The 26,956-nt window shown below is 36.6% G+C and overlaps 1 long non-coding RNA gene across 1 annotated transcript; it reads right to left on the bottom strand.

The window, feature by feature from the left end:
- Positions 1–1,700: 1,700 nt before the first annotated feature.
- LOC131057456 (uncharacterized) lies at positions 1,701–3,165 on the bottom strand. Its single transcript, XR_009108981.2, has 2 exons — positions 2,683–3,165; positions 1,701–2,609 (listed from the first exon to the last, which is right to left on the bottom strand). It is a non-coding gene; the product is annotated as an uncharacterized LOC131057456 (long non-coding RNA).
- Positions 3,166–26,956: the final 23,791 nt, after the last annotated feature.

The raw sequence follows: 26,956 nt of genomic DNA, 5'->3' as shown, positions 1-26,956 counted from the left end.
GAGTGACAAACATGAAAAATGTTTCACATTTGTGATGGAGGAGATCACATATGTGATTTAAAGTGTTGATAAAAAACATTGGAAGCAATAGATAAATTGCCCCTACATGGAAGACATTGTGAAGGCAATGAAAGAGAGGGTTTTTTGGTCACAAGAGAAGGAAGATAGCAAAGAAATGATCTTGTGAGTTTGGTGTATAGGGTAAACATCAACCTTGAAGTGTTATAATGACATCTATTTAATGCATGTAAAAAATATATACTTAAACATAACTTGGTGACATTTTAAACTTCCAATAAGAGCATTTCATATATACTTTTTTCATGTAATAAATGAGGGACCTTCATTTATTAGTCTTTTACATGGTTGTATAAGTGTTACTTAAGTGGATGTGTGAAAGTTCTACCAGTCAATGCATGATTATCGGAGTCATGTTAATGCGAGTTTCTATTAACATTTCTAAATGACCACTTAAAGATCTACATCTACAAATGACTCATCCTACAATCTTCATTACTATATAGAACCTCATATCACAACTTCAAACTCTTAATTCACCTACAAAGACTTTTTTTATTTTTAAAATTACTTTGTATCTCCATGCCACTACTTAAATTTGAATAGTTGAAGTGTTTCCATACAAATTTTTAGTCATGAAAAAAAGATAATTTAAAATAAATAACAACTCCGTAATGACAAAAATACCATATGACTTTACAAAAAAAATTCCATTCTTATATTTGAAAAAAAATTCAAGAAAAATTAAGTATTTACAAGACCATCACCTTCACAAATAAATCATTAAAAATTAGATCTATTCTTCTATTATGCTTTCATTAAATTAGTAAAAGTATCATAATCCAAAAACACTGTACAAATCAAGAAAATGGATCATTGCACAAAGCTTCCTAGTTTCTCAACATTCCACTAGATGTTTTTTTCCTGTTTTTCTCTTTGTTTTCCCACATCAAAGCACGCAGAGGAAGCAACCTCTAACATCATTGAAACATTCATTGCACAAAGCTTCCTCGTTTCTCAACATTCCACTAGATGTTTTTTTGCTGTTTTTCTCTTTGTTTTCCCACATCAAAGTACGCAGAGAAAGCAACCTCTAACATCAGTGAAACATAAATCCATTTACATGCAAGAACCAGCATGAAATGCACTCCTAGAAAAGCAGGATCTGGGAAAAAATGAAAAAAAAGACAAACCCAGAAACTCCTTTGCCATCATTTAGCCTAAATTTCCTCTTTTCTCGATATTCCACTAGATGCTTTTTTCTTGTTTTTCTGTTTGGTTGCAATAGAATGCATCACCCTTGGTTTTCCCACGTCAAAGCACGAAGAGGAAGCAATCTCTAACATCACTAGAACGTACGACCATGGAAGAAACATAAATCCATTACATGCAAGAACGAGTAGGAAATGCAGGATCTGGGAAAAAAAACAATAAAAATACAAACCCAGAAACTTCTTTGCCATTTCCTTACAAGGTTGGTATACAAAAGAAATTTTAAAAACACTGAAAACTGAAATTCCATTCATTTGATAAACAATTATATTCAAAAAACGACACTCACAAAGCGCAAGAAAGATCTTAAGCCACACATACTGAGCAAGTTTAAAGAATATCAGTGAATTCTGTGTGTTTAACATTTTTAAATCTTAGAAATCAAAGCTTAATGTGTGTGATTTAAGCCATCCAACAAAAAAGAGTCCAAAAATTTCATACAAATGAAGAATTTACAGAAAGAAAGAAAAAGTCTCATCTTTAGAGTGCAACGATGTAAGCTCAGCTCCACAATGGAAACCAGTATTCATGGAAGGTGGACTGGTAAGAAATCATAAGCAGAAGCAGGAGAACAAGCAATCCCATACCCCAAGGTGAGCTCCCGGCCCTGTGTATGGCATTGGGCTCTGAGGGAGGCAATGGAATGTAGGGCTTTTCAACGACAGAAAGCCAGTGCACCATTATCAGAAGCAGCAGAGGAGACAACATTAAAACAAGCTTCACCTGCTCCATAACCTCCTCGAACACAGATTCATAACTCATGTACCATGACCCAGTTAGAAAAAGCACCACGATCACTAGAATGAAGAGCAACTGATATGGAGGGGATGAAACAGACGAGGATCTCACAGGCGCCATGACCATTCGAATCTCTATCTCTTTCTCTCTTGCCCCTGCACTTCGATTACCCGTCAAAAGACAGAGTACCCGGAAGTGTAGTGGACTCTCTTGAGCTTTCCCCTGCACTTCGATTGCCCGTCAAAAGACAGAGTACCCGGAAGTGTAGTGGACTCTCTTGAGCTTGCCCCTGCACTTCGATTGCCCGTCAAAAGACAGAGTACCCGGAACAGAGTACCCGGAACTGTGGTGGACTCTCTTGGGCTTGCCCCTGTACTTGGATTGCCCGTCAAAAAATAAAGTATCTGAAACTGAGAGAAGGAAAGAAACGAATTTTAACGTCCATGAGATCAAGAAAAACCTATGAGACAGAGAATAGCCTATGAAACTGTAGTGGACTCTCTTGGGCTTGCCACTACACTTGGATTGCCCATCAAAAAACAGAGTATCCGAGACTGTGGTGGACTCTCTTGAGCTTGCCCCTGCACTTGGATTGAAGACAATATTCAGACAATATTCGAAACTGGAAGAAAGAAAGAAACAAACGAATTTTACCGTCCACAAAACCAAGAATAGCTTATGGGACAGAGAATAGCCTATGGAACTGTAGTGGACTCTCTTGGGCTTGCCCCTGCACTTGAATTGTCCGTCAAAAGACAGAGTACCCGGAACTTTAGTGAGCAGTGAGTGGGAAGAAAAGGGCGGTAGAGTAGTTATAAATAAGCAGGGAGGTGTGGCAAAACAGCACGGGCCTGGAAAGCCACCGGCCAACCGATGGTCTGCGTCGTATTGTGCAGGTCCAGGTCACAGCTGCCAGATTATCGACGGCCATGATTCGATCTCTGGGCTTCCAGATTCTTCGTGCCACTGTTTAACAGTGATGGATGCCTGCTTGTGGGGACCTGTGGAGTTCGAATTCCATGGTGGCACTTTGTCCAAGGGAAAAGCTCAAGACTAAAGTGGGAAATGTTTATTCTACGTCATCCTGCCTTCACTGGATGTCCATGGAGTATACGACAACTTCTTGGCCATTAAACTAATGCTGCTGAATCTAAATCACCTCGACTCCACTAACCTAAAAATCTGGGTGCAAGAGTAGTTGGAAAGCAGCCAACCACTCCAAATAGATAAGGTTAGTTTTTTAGATTATCTGCAAGGGTGAAGAGGGCATCCCAAGTTAATTGTAGTATTTTAGGGTCCTAGTAGTTAGTTGTCATTGTTGCAAAATATTTGAGAAAGATTTAAAAATTGTATTGTGTTTTTGGATGCAATTGTGTAGCATTTATTTGCATCAACTTTTTGGATCACATTCTATGATCTATCGTTAGGATGAGAGCGTTGAGAAATACTATTTTTAGTTGTTGCAATATGTATGAGAAATGGTGATTTAGTTATTAAGAGTAGGGGAAGGGGTCTACTTAGTGTCCATGTTCCAATTGTCATTCATTGGATTTCACTAATTAAAAGTCCACTAAAAAATCATCTAGTGGGCCAATAGCTACCCATTGGCGAAAAAAGTTAGTAATTAGATCAATTGTGCAACTTTATTGGTTTTAGTAACGCATGATTATTGAGGCATCTATACATAAGTGTTGGATCAATTGTGCAAATTTTGTGGTGGTCAAAGCAAACAGTTAAGGAGACAATAGGGAATATGAACATGGCATGTCAACTTAAAATGACCACTTTTTGACCCTTGTGGATAATGAATCCCATAGCGTCTGTCGTAACTACCTAGAAGCCAAAACAATAGCTATAAGCACTTAAGTTGGATACAGAGACAATAAAAAAAAAAATCAAAATCCAATGTACTGTTTTACGAGCTTAGGGTGCGCGAAGTTAGCTATAATGATTGCTGGTACCCTTCACCTAAGTAGAATATTTACTTAAGTTGTAGATGTAGAATATTAAAATATAGTGTTTAATTAATATTTATTTAATGATATTAGGTTTCCATTATTTTTTTTATTTTTTTATAGAAAGAGGCCGAAGCCTATAATAGATATATAATAAATAATACAAGTACAATATAGATAAATTTATACAAGGAAGACAAGGTCATCTTCAAACTAGACCAGGGCCAAATATAAGATTCCACACTAGGAATTTAAATACTACCAAACATGTCCGCAATATTGAGAGATGACCATTACACTAGATACCACCTCCAGTCGATCAGCATCATATTACATATGGGGGGAAAAGACAAAGAATATTACAGCATAAATTCTAGATAGAGATGGAAAAAAAAGAACCACCAGAGGACCACATCGAAGCATAAACCCCGAGTAGACCACCAAAGTATCACAAAACTCCTCATAATCAGATGAGACCATGTACTTTAGAATTGAGGAGAGCCAAAATACAGTTGTGACAGTTTGCCAATGCATCCGAAAAGACATCAAACAAAGTCAAGGGACCACCCAAGCCAAACAAATTAATAAACAGAGCTCGAATTGCAGTTAACTACCATTGGAGCTGCCTTTAATAGAAGCTAAGTCGTTAAGAATACGAAATGATGACTGAAATCCGTGAGGATCAACCACTGCATGATGATATAATTCCCAAATCACAATAACTTTTGTCAATGCTGAAGAGAACAAGGGTTCTGGAATAGTTGCATGATAAAAATCAACCAAGACAAGAAGGGCGCTGGAGAATGAAACAAAAAAGCCATTTCTAATGGAAGCAAACACTGAATGGGACACACAACCAACCATAATTTCATCCATATTAATGAAACCCCCAATCTATGAAAGATCCCATAGAAAGGTCATACCTTTGTAAATCCGCAATCGACCCATCCCAAGTGTACAGAGATGGGTGGATGAATGCACCAACCAGAAATTTAGTGAGCTCGACAGACAATTGCGAACTAGGTAGTGACATCAGCAAGAAGAAGATTTGGGTTTGCAAAGAGCCAATTCGGTCCAAGCAAAGAGGTGAGAGCATGCTGGATGCTTACACATGGAACGACAAAGGAAGACAATAACGAGAAGACGAGGCTGTTCCCACCAAAACACATGTAAAGAAATTTTCCCCTGAGTTGAATTTTGAAGGCCGTGCAAGTGAAAACTGAAGCCAAAACTAACTGGTGAAGCCACATCCCAATGAAGGTCATTTTAACATGTCTTTGCACATGTGAAGGGGGAATGAAGAAAAGAGTAGCAACCAACATTAATTTGGAAATAAAGGAGCACAAGAGAGCTGCAAATATTCTTTTGAAGTATAGACCTTCGACTGAGGCATCCGTCCGAACGCACCCGTGGACATGAAATATAGCAGAGGCGACATGAGCAAGTAGCAACTTGGTTGTAGAGAATAAATTAGAAGATTGCCAACTGTCCCAACATAGAGAAACTTACATGAGGGCGAGATCAATAGAAATGATGTCAGACACATCATCAAAACACAAATCCAAAGAAGAATATACTTTGTGAAAAAATGACCCTCAAAGAATGAGAACTGGACCAGCATAACCAAAAAACAAGATTAGGAAAAAGGTATTTCATATTATTCGATCTATTTTGTATCTCCATCCTGAATGCCACAGCCCTGATTGGCAAGAAAATCTACAACTTGATTAGCCTCTCTAAAACAATGCATAACTTGGAAGTTTGGGATATGTTGGATAAGAGATCTGATTTCTTGGATAATGTAGTTTATTTTCCGATTTTGGGCATGAAAGCCATTAAATGAAAGGATAATATTCATAGAGATCCCCTCGATTATAAGATCGAGGATGTGATTCGTGACTGCCAATCTCACTCCAAATAAAAGAGCTTGGGCTTCAACAATGTTATTAGACCCATCAAGAATTATTGTCCAACAAGCAACATTAAGACTACCTGAATGGTCTTTGATAATGCAATCGATACCAGACCTCCCCGAATTCCCCTTCGAGACACCATCAAAGTTAAGCTTGGAGAAGTTAGGTTGTGGCACTCTCCATCTAATCTCTTTCCTATTAATCTTTTTGGATGAATTATTCATGAGACTAACTTTAAAAGGAAGTTTCATATGTTTCCAATACCTAACAACAATATTATCCCAGGATGTGAACAAGGAATTAAGATTTTTGTGACTAGTTGTGTATGCATTCACCATCTCTAAAATAGTTATTTCAATCTTTTGTATAATAGTTCCAACGAACAGACTTCTTTTGGAAGATATGCTTGCTTCTTTCCCACCAAATGTTGCATATAATGATAGTTGGAGCCACCTCCCATATGACAAAAAAAAGAGTCACCATATAGTTTAGGCCAGGACTCAAAAACACTATAGAGATTGCAGTGAAGAGGAGCCTCCCAATTTAGTTTTTTTTACACCATTTCCAATAGCTTTGTGCAAAATTGTAGTTAAGGAGAAGATGATTTGTGGTCTCTATAGTACCATCATAGAGTGCACAATTGAAAAGAGGGGCAATACCAATGGTAGATAGTCTACTACTAGTCAAAATTCTACCCCTCAAAGCTAGCCAGGCAAATGAACCCACTTTCTGAACCCAGCCCCAGACCAACAAAAAGAAGACTCTAGAAAAGTCCGGACTATGTTTTTTTGAAAGCACATTATAACCTTGTTTGACTAAATACAAACCATTATTTAAAGGCTGTAGACACATAAAAATGGTCAACGCTTGCGGAGTCATACTTTAACATTTGCGCATTGCCTCATTTTAGGTTTTTGCGCCGCATTACCATTTCTCCTATGATTCGTACTTGGTTTTTATCATTTGTGAGCATCGAGTCATTCTTCTACATTCTTCATTCTATCTCGCTTTCAAATTTGGTCTTGTCGACAACACTATCCAATCATGATTTTGATCGATTTTATCCTATCGCATCAATGTGCGTGCTAATTTGTTATCATGTTGGACATCGTTAATCCTAATTAGGGTTTTGTCCTCTTATTAATCTTGTCATTTTGCGATCAATTCGTCATGATCGTGGTCATTTTCAATCTTGTCATTTTGCGATCGATTTGTCATCGGTCGTTGTCATGTTCGATCTTGTCATTTTGCGATCAATTCGTCATTGATCGTGGTCATTTTCAATCTTGTCATTTTGGATCAATTTATCATCAATCCTTGTCCTCTTGTCAATTTTGTCATTTTGCAATCGATTTGTCATCGATCATTGTCTGTCTCAATTATGTCAATTTGGATCAATTTGTCATTGTTCCTCGTCAATTGGCGCATTTTCTCAATCAAATCATTTATCACATTGGTCATTTGTCAATCTTAAAATCAAATCATGATCGAGTCAATTATCTTTCATCAAGACCTAATTCATCTTCTAGGGTTTCATGATTTAATCATTTAACCTTGTGTGTGTCATTTCTTCCTTTAGGATTAATAAATTGTTTATTTATCCTAAGTCTTCTCATTACAATTAAATGTTCATTTAATTGGCTAATTATTCCTCTTTGTGAATTAATTAATAAATGACAAATTATTAATTAATTTACTTAATTTCTAATTTCCATCAAATTTTCCTAATTTCAAATTCCTAATTTTCATCAATTTCAGTTTTCTTAATTTTCTAATTTCCTAATTTCAAATTCCTCCTATTTCTCTCCTAAATTCATGGAAATGACATAGAAATTTGTCATAATTTGTCATAATTGACAATCAATCAATCCTTGCATAGAAATTTGTCATAAATTGTCATAAATTCTTGACATAGAATTTGTCATAAATTGTCATAAACCCTTGCATAGCAATTTGTCATAGACATGTCATAATTTTGCTAATCTTGATTTGAATTTCCATTCGAATCACAATCATGCTAATCTTGTCATCTCTCCAATTCTTCTATAAATTGGATGAATTTCTTCAATCAAATCCCCTAATCAGATTATCGAATTTCTAAACAATCACGCTTCGAGTACTTTTGAGCAATTTTCTTACCTACTTGCTTTCAATCATGTATGTGCACTTGTAGGTGAGATCCACAACCAAACTATTTGAAGAGGAAAGAAGAACAATGGAGCCGCATGAAGGAAGCATTCAGATCTGCATATGGTTTGCATATGTCTTTAATTTTGAATGTTTTGATTTCATGTCTCTATTGAGTGTGCTTAGGATAGATTCATTGCATTCTAGCTTTTTGTGATTAGGCTAAATTAGTTTTGATATTGCTTTGATGATTTTCCTATTTCCTAACGTACAAAGGCAACCAAGTGAGTTTCTCCTTTTGATCTTTGAAATACATCACTCTCTTCTTCAATTCTAAAGACAAAGAGAGATATAGATTATTAGGAGAGTCAATCATGGAAAATTCCTTCCATTTGACTGCCAAAATGCATTTACACAAGACACCTAAAAATAGTCACTTACTTTACAACCCCAATTAGATTGTAATGTGTTCTTTATAGAGTCAAGTCCCTGCAATTGATCCAAAGGACGAAAGTCGTTCCATAAATCCTCCTAGAATCTAGTTGAGTTTCTATCATGCACCAACCATGTCAAATCAAGGAGAAGTAAATCTCCATATTTAATCAGATTAGACCATATTTGGGGTCCTGGTGGAGGGTCTAAAATGATGAAAATTATTTCCGGCTCTACCGAGTCAAGGTATTTTTCTTTGTTAATTGATGCCCAAATAGAACCACTATGAGCATATAGCTTCCAAACTAATTTGGCCCCCAAAGAAATATTTCTCTTATCAAAATTGTGAATACCAACCCCCCATTGTACTTTGAAGAACAAACCTTATCCCAAGTCATTAGGTGAATTTTACTCTTGCTATTTCCTTTCCAAAGGAATTTCTTCGAATGGGGTTCCAGATCAGCCTTGACTTTTTTTGGCATAGGGAGGACAAACATAATGTAGTTCAAAATTGATGTTAGAACTATTTTGATTAGTAGAATTCTACTAGCTAGAGATAACCAAGTGTTCTTCCAAGAATCAATTTTGTTTTTAACTAAAGAGGCCATTTGGACCAGAAGCATCTCTTGTTCAACCCAGAAAAGAGGGGAATACCAAGATAACTGCAGGACAAGCTACCCTATTTGAAGCCCAAAACTCTAGTTAATATGTGATGCACGAGCATCCCCGGTCTATGAGCAATCTTGCATCAACCAAAAATATTTCCTTTTAGTTTAGTTCTTGTTCAATTCTGTGTGCAATTTTTGTGTTCCTACCGGTATGTTCTGGTGGTGGCTTGTTTTTCATTGTAGATCAGATTTTTGGTTTCTAGGCTTGTTTATGTGCTTAATTCAAGATTCTCAGTCCATTTGGATTCTTTTCTGGCAATATATTGCTTCCGGTTTGACTGTTTCTAGGTTCCAGAGCAGTTTTGGGCTTACTAGTTGGTTTTCTTCTTTTCTGGAGCAGTTTCTTAGCGTGTGGATCTATTTTGGGTCTTGCTTAATGTTCTGAAGTCCTTGGTCAACCTTCCTATTGATCCACATTTCTCAATTGTTTTTTTCCAGAGGAATTTCTTTCATTATTGGGGTCGGCCTACTTACACGTTTCGTTTTCCTGCATTGGTAAATGTAATCTTTTTCTTTCATTATTGGGGTCGACCTATTTACAGGTTTCATTTTCCTGCATTGGTAAATGTAATCTTTTGTGGCTGACTCGGATATGTTTCGAAGGGTATATATATGGTATTATGTAATCATTTGTAGGGTAGAGATTAGAATGAGGATTTAGATTCATGATTAGAGTTCTGGATGGATTGTATCTGGCATGTTAGCCTGCATATAACCGGTTGATTACCGGATGTTCTATGATGAATGTATGATGTTAACCGGTTGGTTACCAGAGGTTATAAGATTAAAATGTGATATGATTATATAATCTTTCAATGTTTTATTCTTGCTTCTATTGTGTTACTCTTGTTGCATGAGCTGGTCAGTTCTCTTTGAGGATCCACCGGTCATGGCTGCACCAATATGTTAGCTAACAAAGGAAAGCAATGGAAGATAAAAACCTTGGATTTGTTTGCATTGCTTTTTTGGCCTAAGACCTCGCAAATCAAATCTAGTAAGTTGACTTGGTGGCCTTTTCTTCTTTCACAGAAGCACTGCCAAATAATATTATGTCATCAGCAAATAAGATGTGTAAAATAACTATATCAATTTGTGGAAGAAGAATCCTTTTTTCACAGCCCTTGACAATGAGCCTCTGCAATTTTCGTACCAAGTGCTTCAGCAAAAATAATGAATAAAAAAGGGGAAAGAGGGTCACCTTGGCATACTCCATGGGAGGATGAGAAAAAACTAGTCGAACATCCATTGACAATGACAAAAAATTTAGCACTAGAGATGCAAGATAAAATCCATTTGCACTAGAACTTGGAAAGGCCAAATTTGAGTAAAACTTGGTGAAGGAATTGTCAATTGACCCTATCATAGGATTTCATCATATAAAGTTTAATTATCATGGATTCCAACTTATGAGTTGAGGTAGAATGAGAGATTTCATGAGCAATTAGAGCCCCTTTTGATGTTTCCTTCCTCGGAACAAACCCACCTTGTTGCTGAGAGATCATTTTTGGGAAAATCCGAGCTAGCCTAATTGAGATTGCCTTTGTAACTATTTTGTAAATGGTATTACATAGAGAAATCACCCTAAAATATGTTAATGAGGAAGGAGAAACCATCTTAGGAATAAGAACAATGTGTGTGGTATTGAATTGCTTCAAAATGTAGGCACTCTTTCTTGATTCCTCAACCACCCTCCAAACATCAATCCCTAAAAAAAACCAACATTTTTGGAAAAACAAAGCTATAAACCCATCTGAACCTAGGGCCTTATTAGGTTCATGCCAAAGACAACTAACCTTATTTCTTCTAAAGAAAAAGGCTTGAGTAGGTTAAGGTTATCTTGGTTTGAAACTAACAATGAAATATTATGAACCAATTCCTCATATTTTAGCTTGATTTCATCTGACATGTCATTTGGGCATTTAAATAATCAGGAAAAAAGGAAACTGCTTCCTTCTGAATTTCTTTTGTAGTTTTTAACAAATTACCAAACTTACACTTGATATAATCAATAAAATTTGAAGTTCTTTTCATCTTAGTTGTCGAATGAAAGAATTTTGTATTCCTTGTCTCCCTCTTTCAACCAGCTTTCCCTAGACTTTTGCTTCCAATAAATCTCTTCTCTTTGGAGAACTTCTTGTAACTATATGTTAACCTGGATTTGATCCTTATATGACTATTCATTGATTCTAGACTGAATAATCTGCTCATTAAGATCTAATTTTTTTTTGTTCTAGATCCCCCTTTTCCTTAAAAATGTTTTTAAACACTAAAATAATCCAAACTTTAATTCGAGCCTTCAACCAAAATAATTTCTTGCAAAACTGATACATCCTAGAACCTTCAAAGAAGGGAGCATTCTTCCACCATTCTTGAAGTTGTGGCAAAAAAGAGGCATCCTTTAACCACATATGTTCAAAATTAAAAGAACTTGTTGGTTTGGTTCTAATCAGTGAAAGAGGGATCTCAACTAAAAGTGGAAAATGATCGAACCCCATCAAGGGTAGGATTTTTTATTGGGGGAGACCAAACGTGTTGCACCATGTTGGGTTAAAAAAGAATCTATCCAAACCCTCTGAAATATTGAGGAAGCCACTCCTATTAGTCCAGGTAACATTACCATTCAATGACACACAATCTTTCAGACCATTATTTCTACAAATTCATTGAAGTCTTGCATTGTCTTTAAGGGGAGAATGATACCTCCCACCTTGTCCCTAATAGAGAGGACAACATTAAAATCTCCTCCAATAATGAAGGGAACATCTAGAAGGGTAGCCAAAGATAGAGAAATAGAATCCCATAGAAGTTTCTTGCCCAACATCGAAGTAGGACCTGTGGAGGGGAAAAAGTGAGACCAAGTGATTAGGACCTAATCCCACTTTTTCCAACACATTGGGAATACGAAAGAGCCTAGGGAGATAGCTCACTTTGGCTACTTCTTGTGAGAAAGAGAGAGACAAATATTATCTCTTAAGGTTTCTATTCCTCTTGTTTTATGTGATGAGAAAATTAGGGTTTGATTGATCAACTAGACTAGGAGATAAACAATGAAGCATATATGAACTGAAATTGAACAAACTTGCAGATCTAAAACTGATATACTGAAAGTAGACAAGGGGGAGGAATTTGGATGTGTACCTGATGCTAAAAACTGAGCCAAACTGACCAAGACCAGGGTGCCACGCCACTGTCCCTGATGATCTAACAGAGTGATGCAATTGAAAGGCTGAAATTTGAAGGTCCTAAACTTGCAACCTGCCAAAAATCACCTGAAAGTGGGGGGAACAGGGTGCCACACCCCTGTCCTGGGTAGGACCAGGGTGCTATGCCCCTCTCCCTGATAGATTTGAGCAATTTTGAGACTTTTGGGCAGTGCCTGTGTCTTTTCCTGAGTTGAACGTCCTCTGGGGTACCTGTTTCTGCACCTACAACTGAAAAGAGAGGATTTGGGTGACTATGTAGGGTTTTGCCTCAGTCAAAACCCTGTTTTGGTGATTTCCACCTCCACAAATAGCTGATAATATACTGAAAATGTGTGTGCTAGAACCTTGTGTGTATGCAAGATCCTAAATGAGAAAGATAAGAAACTAGAGCTACCCCACGCTTTGGAGAGTAAACCCTAAATATAAATATAAATATAAATGTAAATGTAAATGTAAATGTAAATGTAAATGTAAATGTAAATGTAAATGTAAATGTAAATGAAAATGTTTCAAATCAAATGTGCTTAATAATCTAAAGCATGAATGTAAATATGCTTAATAATCTAAAGCATGAATGTAAATGTGCAAATGAGTGTGAAGAAGCACATTCAAAGACATGAAAATAACATGAAATCATACCAATCCACAAGGGAGAGATATTTGCCACTGGATCTCCTATTACTCTTCAACATCTTCAAGGCTCCTAATTGATGATGAATGATTGATGAAATGTTGTTGAGTGTTGTTGAAGACTCCACATAGGCTTCTCTTTCACTACATAGAAGGCTCCTTGTGCTCGCTTTTCTGAAAACTCCCTTAGATTAGATAGATCTTAGATGCATTCAATTTCATCCCCTCAAATAAAGAAAGAGATCTCTTATGTATGAAACCCTAGATCTTAATTTCATCTTTAGGCCGACCTAGGATTTGAATTTACTGTCAATCTTTTAGGGTTAAGCATTATGATATCATATAATTATGCTCCCAAAATTTTGGGAAAAAAAGTCGAGGACCATGTGCACTTTGCACATGGTCCGACCAGCTTTTCACCAAATTTCCAGGGTCATTAGATATGATGATATTAAACTGAATCCCAAAGTTACAACTGATTTTGAGATGTTTTGATATGCAAAATCGGGCCTTAAAGGTCGAAATAGGACATAATTAGGATTTATGATTAAATGATTTATTGGAGGAATAAAATAAAAAGGGCACACTTAGGGTAAAGGGCCCAATTTTATGATGCATGGAGTGATGAAATATGAATTTAGATTTAATTAAATTAATTAATTAAATACTTAAAGGAAAAGTACAATGCAAGATGCAAACACACTAAGGCAGGTGCTAAACTAAGTATGGAATTGTACCACCCTAGGAAGGGTGTACAATTTATGACACTACAAGACCATACATTGAAATCAATTGGAAGGAATAATTCAAGGATTAGACATGGGCCCGATTAAAGTTTGCTTTGACAACCACACTAAATACCTTAACACTACCCTCCTTCCATAGTATTGCAAGCCCATCAGAAGCACCGATAGACTGAGATGTTATATATTTCCAGTTTTTCCACTTTGAAAAAGGTGGGGAATTAGCCAACTCTGGGAATTTTATTTCCTAAATCAAAATAATGTTCGCCCCATAACCCTCAATCTAGGACTTGATAAGGCGTCTTTTGTTAATGCCCCTAACATTCTAGGAGATGATTTTCATGCATGGCCCGAAGAGCATTCCCACTCTTCTCGAGCAAAAAATTTAATCCAATGTAGATTGCAATCCTGCTTTAACTTCCTCTAGAGTTTTCCTTAATATCCTTTTCCTCTTCAAAGGTCTTCCAACTTTTCATTTAGGCATGACAAAGATAACTCCCTTTCGGGGCCTAGTTTGATAAATGGAAGCTTTCTGGGGAGTCTCACCAAAGAATTCAAGAGAGGAAGGAGCTTTAGAGTCAAGAAGAGATTTTGAGGGAGGGGAGCAGTAAGCACTCTCTTGAGAGAGTGAATCTGATTCATCATATTAAGTCTCTGGCATACAAGAAGAGTCTATGAGACCAATATTAAGAGAGTCCAAAATGCCTAGAGAGATAGATCCATGCATCCAAGGGAGGAACAAGGATTTTTCTAAAATGTAAGGAGGAGCCAACCAAGATTAGACTTTTTTTTGTAAGTCAAGCATGAAGATCTAGAGTTATTTGAATAAACACAATTTTATGAGGGAAATTAGAGCTCAACCATCTAAAGAATAAATTCCCAACAAACCTTTAGAAGCAAATCCTTGACTAGCTTATCATGAGACTGTTGAACACAATGTACCATTGAGAGGGGGGTGAATCAGTGGTTCCTAAAATCTTTTCCTTTTAAACCAAGCCTTGAGTATCGGTTAACAACCTAAACACTAAACAATCAAATCGACAAGATAAGAGTGGATATCAAAGGAGCCAAACACACAAATGCATAACCCACAACACCAGATGTACGAGGAAAACCCAATATGGGAAAAACCTCGGTGAAAAATGTTGTTGGAGTCTATTGCTACAATCCAGTCTCACAATGAAACAATAAATTACAATGATTTAAGGCCCCAACCCCTGCACCAAGCACCAACTCAGTGTAATATAATGAAATACAATTTTAATGCAATGAAAGCACCTAGTTCCAAATGAGTTCTGCAACACTTGATCAACGGATGTCTGTTGGTTAACAACCTCCTCTTCTTCACCAGTTCTCACACTGTCGATTATCAGTTTACTCTCTTTGATCACTCACTGGTTACTCCCAGCCTTTCTTCTCTCTCTCTCTCAGCCTCACACTTCACATTGTCACTCTTGAATGCCTTCCTAACCAATCACTCCTTACCAATTCGCTTGACTATTAGAACTGCGACAGTTTATTGGTTACTCTGTCTCTACCGGTTAGACCCTCTCACCGATTCAGCCTGCTAACACACACTCTAACTCTCTAAGAAATAGCTCTAAGGTAGATAGTCTTTCTTCTTGCTCAAGATCTCTTCTCTCTCATACCTCGCATCTAGCATCAACTCATTTCAATCTCGAGCTGACATCTTTATCTTTGAGATTTCTTGTCAAAGGTAGCATTCAAACGATGTTGTGTTAGGTTTTACCTTCACCAACTCGATCTGTATTATATTTGATTCGATCTACTTTTCTAGAATGGTCATCTGCATCACACAAAATAGCACCGCCATCTCCTCGCTTTTCGATGTGCGTTTTCTATTTTAGGATGTCTATGACTTTCTTTTTTGTGTTTCTCTATAAAACGCCATTAATGGCTCGACTATTTCCTTCGACAAATGGGTACAAAGATCAGATCTTATTGCAAGGTCAGTTTGATCATCTTGCCACCTTGTCTTCCTTGAGCCGCAGCATTTTTCCATCCTCCCATGATTTGCGGGTTCTTCATTAAAGTCGACATGCTTGTTGACTACTACGTTGATGAATACTTCACCGACCTCTACATGCTCGCCACCTAGTTTCCACCTGTCATCCTTGTCGACATCCACCTATGCTTGGTTTGCAATGTCATTTTGGCATCATCTTTAGTCTGCTATGTCAATTTGTCATCCTTCGATGACCAAGACTAACTATCGGTTTAACTCATCTTACCGGTATAACCTAACTTCATCGGTGGACCTTCATACCTTCTTACCTCTTCTCTGTCAGTGGATCAATCTTGGCCTTCCATCAAACATGATGGTCCATCTACTAAGCCTATTTATTGATAGCATTAAACTTCTCTGTGTATACGGGCTCACATCCTTCTATTCTTCTTTGCTTGCTTGCTTTGTCGGTGATTCTGCTTTACTAGTCAATGATGCATTTCATATGTATCGGTAACATACCTTTCTATATGCTTACACACATATGGATTGACATCATCATGTCTTAATTCACCCATACCGGTCACCACTACTCACTCATCGATGACCATGCCATACCTATTGACATCAATGACAACCTAATGCCAACAATCTCCCCCTTTGGCATAGATGTCAACTCACTGCAAGTCTTCACACACGTAGATTTCTCCCCCTTTGACATAATGACAAAGGGTCAGGGTACTTCATTCTCCCCCTTTGATTCATACTTATCTCCCCCTTAGTCAAATCTTCTCTTAGTGATTACAACCAGTACTGAGACATACAACCCTGAACTTTCCGTATGATCAACATGTGGTTCAAGAGATATAGATACTGCTATGAACTCCCCCTAAACCATATATCTCCTTACAAACTTAAGTACATGAGGCAGGTGATATAACTCCCAACTTGATTCTTAAGTACTCAAAAGTGCTTACCGATAATGGTTTGGTGAAGATGTCTACCACTTGTTCTCCTATAGGGACATATTCCATCTTTACTTCATGTCTTTCAACCTTCTCTCTGAGAAAATGATACTTCATGGTTATATGCTTTGTCCTTGAATGCATCATCGGGTTGTTTGATATGTTGATGGCACTTGAATTATCACACTGGATGGGAATGGGATCAGAGATGTCCACCTGTATGTCCTTGAGGGTTTGCTTCATCGAAAGCACCTGAGCGCAGCATGTAGCAGTAGCAATGTATTCTGCTTCAGCAGTTGATAGAGAGACTGAATCTTGCTTCTTTCTATGCCATAAGACCAACCGGTCACCTAGGAAGAATTCGCCACCACTTGTGCTCTTCTGGTCATCAATACAACTTGCCCAATCAACATTAGTATATGCTTCCAAGATGAATTCCCCTTGTTTAGGGTACCATGATCCATAATTGAGTGTCCCTTGCAAGTACCTAAAAATTCTGCTTATGACATTCATATGTGACTTCTTAGGTTCTACTTGAAATCTAGCCACCATACACACTGCCTGCACTATATCTGGTCTAGAGGCAGTAAGATACAATCAGCTGCCTATCATGGATCTATACAATGTTTGATCCACCACCGGTGATTCATCATTCTTTCTTAATTTGCTTCTGATCACCATGGGGGTACTCACTAGTTTACAGTCCTCCATTTGAAACTTCTTTAACATATCCTTTGCATACTAGGTTTGTGTGATAAAGATTCCCTTATATAGTTGTGATATATATAAACCAAGGAAGTATGTCAATTCTCCAGGCATTGACATCTCAAATTCTAACTACATCTTATCAGCAAAATATTTTCAAAGAGTGTCCTTGTTGCCTCCAAAGATGATCCCATATACATACACAACCACAATGATCATGTGATTTCCATCTGCCTTGATGTATAGATTATTGTCAGCACTCCCCTTTTGAATCCTTCTCCTTTAGATACTGATCTAGCCTTGAATACCATGCTCTAGGAGCTTGCTTTAGACCATACAAGGCTTTCTTCAACCAACACACAAAGGTTTCATCATCATGTAATAGAAACCCTTCTGGTTGCTCCATGTACACTTCTTCTTCCAAATTTCCATTGAGGAAGGCATATTTTACATCCATTTGATATACCTTGTAACCCTTGTAGGCTAAAAAATCTAGAAACATCCTAATTGCTTCTAATCTAGCTACCGATGCAAATGATTCTTCAAAATCAATGCCCTCTACTTGAGAGTAACCCTTGCACACAAGTCTAGCTTTATGCCTAACAATTTTACCTTCTTCATTCATCTTGTACTGGTAGACCCATTTGGTGCCAATGATGTCCTTCTCTTCTGGTCTAGGAACTAATTCCCAAGTCTTATTCTTCTCAATCTGTTGCAACTCTTCTTTCATGGCATCCCCATTTTTTACTTTTGTTTGCCTCATTGAATGTTTTAGGTTCTAAATCAGTCATGAGGCAGAAATTGACTTTTTCATCATTCTAAGCAAGTCTTCTCCTATTCTGCACACCATCACTCTTATTACCTAAAATTTGGTCTTTCAGGTGGTTTATCTGCACATATCGGTTAGGGACATTTTTGGATGCTTCTTTTGATTCATTGTCTGACTGAGCTTCTTCACCTTCATCACTAGAATCTTCATAGTGGTTCACTTGTGCTTGTCTTCCTTTGTGCATATCCTCATCAACTCTTACATGCACACTCTCAATCACTCTTCTTAGTATTTTGTTGTAGCATTTATAGGCCTTACTCTTAGCAGAGTAACCAAGGAAGATCCCTTCATCACTCCTAAATCAAAACTACCTAAACCATCCATATCTCTCTTGATAAAACATTGAAGTCCCCTAACAAGGAATCTCTCAAAAAGAGTGGTAAATCCTCTCACGAGGTTGATCCTAACAGGTCATCAAGCTCCTAATTAGGCTACTAGGCAAATCCCTTAACCGGGTGACTCCTAACAGGGTATGCTCCTAACAGGGCGTACTTCAAAAGAGTACAAATACTTGTGGGTGCCAACTCCCACCGTGGTTTTTCCCATTCGGGTTTCCATGTCAAAAACTTGCGGTGTTCATGTGTGGAATGTTTTTCATGTGATGTTCTTGTTTATGTTTCATTTCATGCATTTTTTTTTAGACATCGGTTATGTTGTTTTATCAGAAGTTTATCGGAGGTTACCTGTACTGATAAGAAGTTGTTAAGGAAAGTATTTGATCTGATTGATAAGGTTGATAAGTTGATATATGATCAAATTGATATGATTGCTTAAGTGGTGAAAGTATTGATAGTTGTGATAAATGATTTGATTAATGTGTTAAGAATATTTGATCAAGAGGTTGTTAGATCTGATTAAAGATGTTGGAATATTTGTTAAATGGTTTCAGATCTGATATAAGTTTATTTTTGGGATTTTAGTTTCAGTTGGTCTTAATATTGATTCACCCCCCCTCTCAGTATTAATCGGATTCTCGTAGTATTAACAATTGGTATAAGAGCTTTGGTCCTTTGTGTGCAGAAAGCCTAACCGCTTGAGGGAAATATTTTGAGGAAGTCAAGATGATGAAGAAAGAGGATCCTAAGTTCAACAAGGACAACTACAAGATCAAGAAAGATGGAATGAATATCTACATCAAAGGTCTTGGTGCACAATATTGGAAGCAAGTTGAAACTGATGGTATGATGAAAGAGTAATTATCTGGTAGATTACTGAGAGGGGGGGGTGAATTAGTAAACTAAAACACTGATACAAACTTATGAATCTCAAATTCAAACTCATAAAGTAAACTTTCACTATCAAGAGCAATACTCATAAGAATACTCAACATCAACCGATTAACTATTATAACAACTTAATAGTAAACAACTTCAATCTTGTAAACATAAAAATGCTTAATCATATATCAACATAATTCATCTCTCAATGCTTACAGTTATCATGCCTTATCATAATAGTTAAGTTGTCAATCAAAATCAACAAATAAGATAATAACCACAAAAACATTCACCACTTGACTCACAAGATAGCTATCTGAACTCTTCTAAAGTTTGCCCTGTTAGGAGCCAAGCCTGTTAAAGCTTTTATAATAGGTCTTGTTAAGAACTAATCCTGTTAGGAATCACTCGGTTAAGGGATTTACAAAATGTCTTGATGAAAAGAAAATACCCTATTAGGAGTAACCTCGGTAGAGGATTTGAGAATCCAAGCTAATGGACCACCTTGTTAGAGGATTTAAGAAGTAACCAATCTTGTTAGAGCTTACCTAGCTAGGGGATTTCAATTCTGTTGTAATTGCTAGAAAACAATGGGTTTTCTTGATCTATCTGAATAACACTACATTTTCTTGATCAAATCCTTTTAATCTTCAATCTGCCTTTACTCAAATTGCAAATCCATTCTCTGGTTAGGCAACCACACACTCAACTGATTTTAAACAACACTTTGCCAACAACTTTACAAACAACTTCATCAACCTTAAATACAAATCAATTAGGTCAGTAACACAACAAAAACCTAATTCTCTCATAGAGATTACAAATAAATTGGTTCAAGTGTGACTGTTGGATTTACATAGCAATCTATACACATTCTTCAAGAAAGTTCCAACCGCTCCATGATCATTGCTTCATCGGACTTGTAACTCATCATGCGCTTATGCATTAGATGCAATCCAGTTTGCCCGTTCCCTAAACAATCAAACAAATGAACAAACATTCCAAAAACAATATGAACTAATCCTCATACAAAGATCACACATGTCGCCATCATTACCGCTCATCATTAGATCTTAAACCAACAAACTTGATCGGTTAGGGTTTAACAAAAACAACTGGTAGGGTTTACCGATTACAATGCATAGAAAGGGTTCAACCTTATACATCGGTTCAACTCACAAACTAACATACCGGTTTACAACATCTTCCTCCAAGCTCTTCCTACCGGTTACAAGACAATATCAATAACATCAACAATATCAATAATATCATAAATACCATTACCAGTTCAATTGATATCAATAACAACATAACATATCATTAATGCAATCTTTATGCAAATGCCAACAAAAATAAGATGTGTTTCTCCTATCACTACTCCCTTGACACTAGATGAACTCAAAGAGAAGCAAGAGAACATGCAAGCCTTACAAGCTATTGTAAGTGCCTTATCTGATTCAGAATATATTGATGTTCAAGAAATAGAAACTGCACAGGAGGTATGGGAAAAACTAGATACAATCTATGGAGGAGATGAGCATGTACAAAGAGCCAAAGAGGAAAGATTGAGAGGAAAGTTTGACGACATGAGAATGCTTGAAGGAGAAAATATTGCATAGTATGGTCGAAGAATCAAAGAAGTTGTTAGCGGCATAAAGAGTGTTGGAGGTAAAATAGATGATGATGCAATAGTAAGTAAGATTCTTAGAACTCTTCAACCTCAGTATGCTATAAGAGTATCCGCAATCCAAGAACTTAGATCTATTTCGAAGGATAAGGTAATTGTTGATTCATTGATTGGTAAGCTTACAGGTTTTGAGTTAAATAGTTTTGACAATAGTGTGACAAAATCTACTGAATCTGCTTTTAAAGCTTCTGTTACCGGTTCATCTATTAGAAAAGGAAAAGATATATGTCAAAATCATGAATGCGAGACAAGTCATGGAAGTTACCGGGGAAATGAAGACAATGAAGATCAAGTGATGGAACTTGAGGCATTGTTAGAAAAAAGATTTCCAAGAGGCACTGGTATGTATAAAGGAAAGCTACCTTTGAAGTGTTTCTCTTGTAGTAAAATTGGTCATATTGTTGCTAACTGCCCTAACATCGATAAGAAAGAAAAGTTTAGAAGATTCAAAGGAAAGGGCAAGAAACATTGTTATGTTGCAGTAGATGAAGGTGTGACCGATGAGGAGTCGGAAGAAGAAGATGACAATGAAGAAATTATGTTTGTAGCCGTAAAGGAGGAACTGTCAAATGAAAAGGCACTAGTATCTCATATGGAGAATAGTGATTAATGGATTATAGACAGTGGTTGATCACACCACATGACCGGTGATAAAAGTAAGTTCATAACCCTTAATGAATTTGATGGAGGTGTTGTTAGATTTGGAAATAACTCTCCTTGCATGGTGAAAGGTAAAGGTTCAATATCTCTAAATGGGAAGAGTAATATTGATGATGTGTTTTGGGTTGATAGTCTAAAGCATAATAAGTGTTGGTTAGCTCAATGATAAAGGTTATTTGCTTGAGTTTAAAAGTGTAGTCTGCAAAATTCTTGGAGGTAATGGTGAATTGATTGCTATGGGAAGCAAACTAAAGGTAACTTATTTCATTTGAATAGTAATGTTAATAATTGTCTAGTTTCAAGAATGGAAGATAATTGTTTGTGGCATAAAAGTTGTTGTCATGTTAATTTTGATAATTTAGTTAAATTAAGTAAGTCAAGTGTTGTAAAAGGATTGCTACAAATTGTCAAACTAGATAATGTGATATGCAAAGTTTGTCAAATCGGTAAGATGACCTCTATTTCTTTCAAGAGCAAGAATTGTACTTCTGAGATATTTTAGAATTGGTACATACTAATCTCTGTGGCCTTATGAAAATAAAGAGTTATTATGGTGATAGTTATTTCATGCTTTTCACCGATGACTATTCTAAAATGATGTGGGTAACATTTTTCAAGGAGAAATCAGAAGAATTTAGAAAATTTAAATCATTTAAAGCTTTGGTTGAAAGTGAGACCAGTAAGAATTTGAAATGTTTAAGATCAGACTAGGGAGGTGAATTCGCATCTGATGAATTTGTTAAGTATTGTGATGAACAGGGTATAAAGAGACAAATGTCTTCTTCAAGGACACCACGACAAAATGGCATAGCAGAAAGGATGAACAGAACAATAGCTGAAGCTGCAAGAACCATGTTATTACAAGGTGATGTATCCAAAATGTTTTGGAAAGAAGTGGTCAGTATTGTTGTGTACACTTTAAATCGGGTACTGATAAAGAGAGGTAACATGAGCTAGGGTATGGAAAAACACCTTGTGTGAGTTATTTCAAAAAACTTGGAAATCAATGTTTTATTAAGAGAGATAACTACACTGAGAAGTTTGATGCAAAATCTGATGAAGGAATTTTATTTGGCTACTCTTCTAAGAGTAAGGCATATAAATGCTACAATAAGAGAACTAAGAAAATTATTGAAAGTGTTAATGTGAAGGTAGATGACCTATCTGGAAAGTCATAAGGTACCAGCAGATTTGAGCCTGAAAAAGATGATAATAAGGAAAAACTTGTAATCATTGAACTAAAAGCACAGAACAATGAAAAACCAAAAAATGCAGAATTAGGTGCTCAACTGGTAAGCGACGACAGTGAGGAAGAAAATAAAGAACCTGATGCAAAAGATGCAAAACCGACACAAGTATTACCTGGATATGTTAGATTAAACCATTCACAAGAGAAGAAATTGGTGATAAGAATGCAGGTGTGCAAACCAGGAGAAAGATCCAAGAGAAATCATGTTTGATATCTACAATTGAACCCAATTTTGTTAAGGAAGCACTAAAAGATGATGATTAGGTTAATGCAATGAATGAAGAATTAGATCAAATTGAGAAGAATCGAACATGGTCACTTGTTCTTAGACCGGAGGATAAGAATATAATTGGAACAAAATGGGTCTTTAGGAATAAGTTGAATGAAGAAGGAAAAGTTCTAAGAAACAAGGCGAGGTTAGTCTACAAAGGGTATGCACAGGAAGAAGGTGAGGACTGTGGTGAAACATTTACATTGGTTTCTAGATTGGAAGGAGTAAGGATGATACTGGCATTTGCTGCATATAAGGGATTCAAAGTCTATCAAATGAATGCCAAATAAGCCTTTCTGAATGGAATTCTAGAAGAAGTATACATTGAACAGTTGGATGGATTTTCTTTGACTGATGATAAAGATATCGTGTGTAAATTGCATAAAGATTTCTATGGTCTTAAGTAGGCACCGAGGACATGGTATGAGAGATTACATGCATATTTAATCAAGATTGGATTCCAACGTACCAGTGAGGATAGTAACATTTATTTGAAAATTGATGGAGACAAGATGTTGATAGAAGAAATGTTTGTAGATGACATAATTTTGGGTGGAAATGATGATATGTGTATGGATTTCACTGATATAATGAAAAAGGAATTTGAAATGTCTCTAATCGGTGAATACAAGTTCTTTATCGGCTTACAGGTCTAGCAACTGGATAGTGGTATCTTTATTTGTCAAACCAAGTATATCAAAGAGGTGTTGAAGACTTTCGGTATGGAAGACTGCAAATTGGTAGGAACACCGATGGTTATAGGTTGCAAGTTGTCAAAGTAAGATGATTCCCCTGATGTTAGTGAAAAATAGTACAGGTCTATTATTGGCAAGCTACACTATGTTGTTCATAGTAGATCGAACATTGCTTATGTTGTTGGATTAGTTCCTAGATTTTAAAAAGAGCCTAAAGAGAGTCACATGGTGGCTGTGAAGAGAATTTTCTGGTATCTCAAAGGCACAATAGACTATGGTTTATGGTATCCCTATAAAGGAAATTTTACTTTAGATGTCTTTACTGATGTTGATTGGGCAAGTAATGTGGATGACTGGAAAAGCACAACCGGTGGAGCCTTTTTACTTGGTGGAATATTAGTGGCATGGATGAGAAAGAAAGAAACATGTGTTTCTCAATCTACAACTAAAACAGAATATGTAGTTGCATCCATGAATTGCACACAGGCCATATGGATGAGACATGTGCTAGAAGGATTCAAGATACATATGTCTGAACTGGTGACTATCTATTGTGATTATACAAGTACAATCAACATTTCTAAGAATCGTGTACTTCATTCTAGAACCAAGCACATTGAATTGAAGTATCATTTACTAAGGGAAAGAGTTCAAGAAAAATAAGTGAAGATGGAATATGTGAAGAGTAAAGACCAGTTAGCCGATATCTTTACTAAGCCCTTACTGAAGGCTACCTTTTGAGTTTCTTAGAGGAAAACTAGGGGTTATACCCCTACACTGGAACAACTAGAATGATGGAGATATGTTAGTCCTATGGATTTCATGTTTATCTTTCACTAAGGATTGATGAAGGTGTAGGATACTCCTTTGGGGGAGCAAGTTTGATGTAAAGTTATGATTTAATGCTCTGTTATAATTTTTCTGATTTGAGTAGCAAAGATCATGGAAGAGGCAACAATAGAATTGAAGACAAGTAATGCATTTATACCTTTGGCATTGTTGTTTAAGGGGGAGAAGAAAAGAAATCAAATATGGGATAATTTGTAGATGACTTGGAGGAGAAGAAAAGAAAATAGATAAGGGAGAAGTTGAAGATCAGATTGTCAGATTGAGAAAAGCATTGGTTAAGGGGGAGAAGATAAAAGGAGGAGAACCGACAGATGATGTGATGATGTGATACCGGCAAGCAAGTTGCAGATGATGATGTTACTCTAAGTATATATCTAATTGGTGTTGTCATCAATGCCAAAGGGGGAGAATGTTGGCATTTGGCATAACTGATGTAGATGAGATGGTGCAGGTAATGCAGTTGAAGGATGGTGACTAAACCGATAGAGGATAGAAGACTGAGATTTTATGGTTAGATGACATGATCAGTTATTTGTGTTGTCATTGATGGAAACTGATGTGAACTGATATTTTCTAATGTTTGGTTTTTCATCTAAGTGATTTGGTTTACCAGAAGACAGGGTTTACCGATAGAGAACTAAAGTCTATGAAATAGGACTTTAACCGGTAAAACTGAGATGTTTTGCTTGAATCGGGTGATCGGTAATATTTGGTGATTTGAGGTTTGGATGGTGAACTTGTATCATGAAAAGATGTATCTAACCAAAACTGGAACTTGTGATGATTACCGGAAGACATGTTTCAAATTGCTGATGAAATTTTGCTAAGGTTTTAGTAGGGTTTAAGGACTGATGAAGAAATCATCAAACCAGTAATGATTTTGTTATGGCAGTGATTGACGATGAGTCTACATGACCGTGGTAACACGACATAACCCATGTGAATGATTTAAATGTTGTTTTGGCATGAATGATGCAGAAATTTCTTGGGAATGTGCAAAGCGCTTAGCAGAATGAGCTAAGGGTTTGACTTTGGTACAAATTGGATTTTTGTGATGAGTTGCGATCAACCAACGGTTGATATTGCATTGTAATTTGATGTTATGATCTGTATGATTGATCTAAGATGATCTCTTATGATCTGTATTGTAATTCATGATGTAATTTAGGGTTTGGTGGTGGACCTAGTTGAGATGGCTATTTAGGTTGACACAATTGATGTTCATTGTGTCAGTGGTCTTAGAGAATGTGCTAAGCCATCCAAGTGAAGTGTGAGATCTGCCTATGAGTTGTAGAGTGTTGTGCATAGCTAGATCCGATTAAGCAAGCAAAGAAGTGCAAGTAACAGATCATTTTCTTATTGTTGTTCCCTAACAGTTGCAGCAGGTTAAATCCCTTAACCGAGTAGGTCCTAATGGGCCTTAAACATTTAAGTCCCCTAACAGGGAAGCTCTCAAAAAGAGTGGTAAATCCTCTCACAAGGTTTATCCTAATAGGTCATCAAGCTCCTAACCAGGCTGCTAGGCAAATCCCTTAACTGGGTGACTCCTAACAGGGTCTACTCCTAATAGGGCGTATTGTAAGCTCCTATCAGGGAGTACTTCAAAAGAGTACAAATACTTGTGGGTACCAACTCCCACCGTGTTTTTTCCCATTTGGGTTTCCACATCAAAAACTTATGGTGTTCATGTGTGGAATGTTTTTCATGTGATGTTCTTGTTTATGTTTCATTTCATGCATTATTTCTGAGACATTGATTATGTTGTTTTATCATAAGTTTATCAGAGGTTACTTGTACTGATAAGAAGTTGTTAAGGAAAGTATTTGATCTGATTGATAAGGTTGATAAGTTGATATATGATCAAATTGATGATTGCATAAGTGGTGAAAGTATTGAAAGTTGTGATAAATGATTTGATTAATGTGTTAAGAAAGTCTGATGAAAAGGTTGTTAGATTTGATTAAAGATGTTGTAATATTTGTTAAATGGTTTCAGATCTGATATAAGTTTGTTTTTGGGATTTTAGTTTTAGTTGGTCTTAATACTGATTCACCCCCCCCCCCTCTCAGTATTAACCGGGTCCCCATAGTATTAGCAATGCTTTTGTCTTGAAGCTCACTTTAGTCTGCTTCCCTTTTACTCATTCATCACAAAATGTGCTCAC

This window comes from Cryptomeria japonica, chromosome 2 (genome assembly GCF_030272615.1).
Source record: "Cryptomeria japonica chromosome 2, Sugi_1.0, whole genome shotgun sequence".
Taxonomy (NCBI): domain Eukaryota; kingdom Viridiplantae; phylum Streptophyta; class Pinopsida; order Cupressales; family Cupressaceae; genus Cryptomeria; species Cryptomeria japonica.
This window is presented reverse-complemented; position numbering and strand designations above follow the sequence as displayed.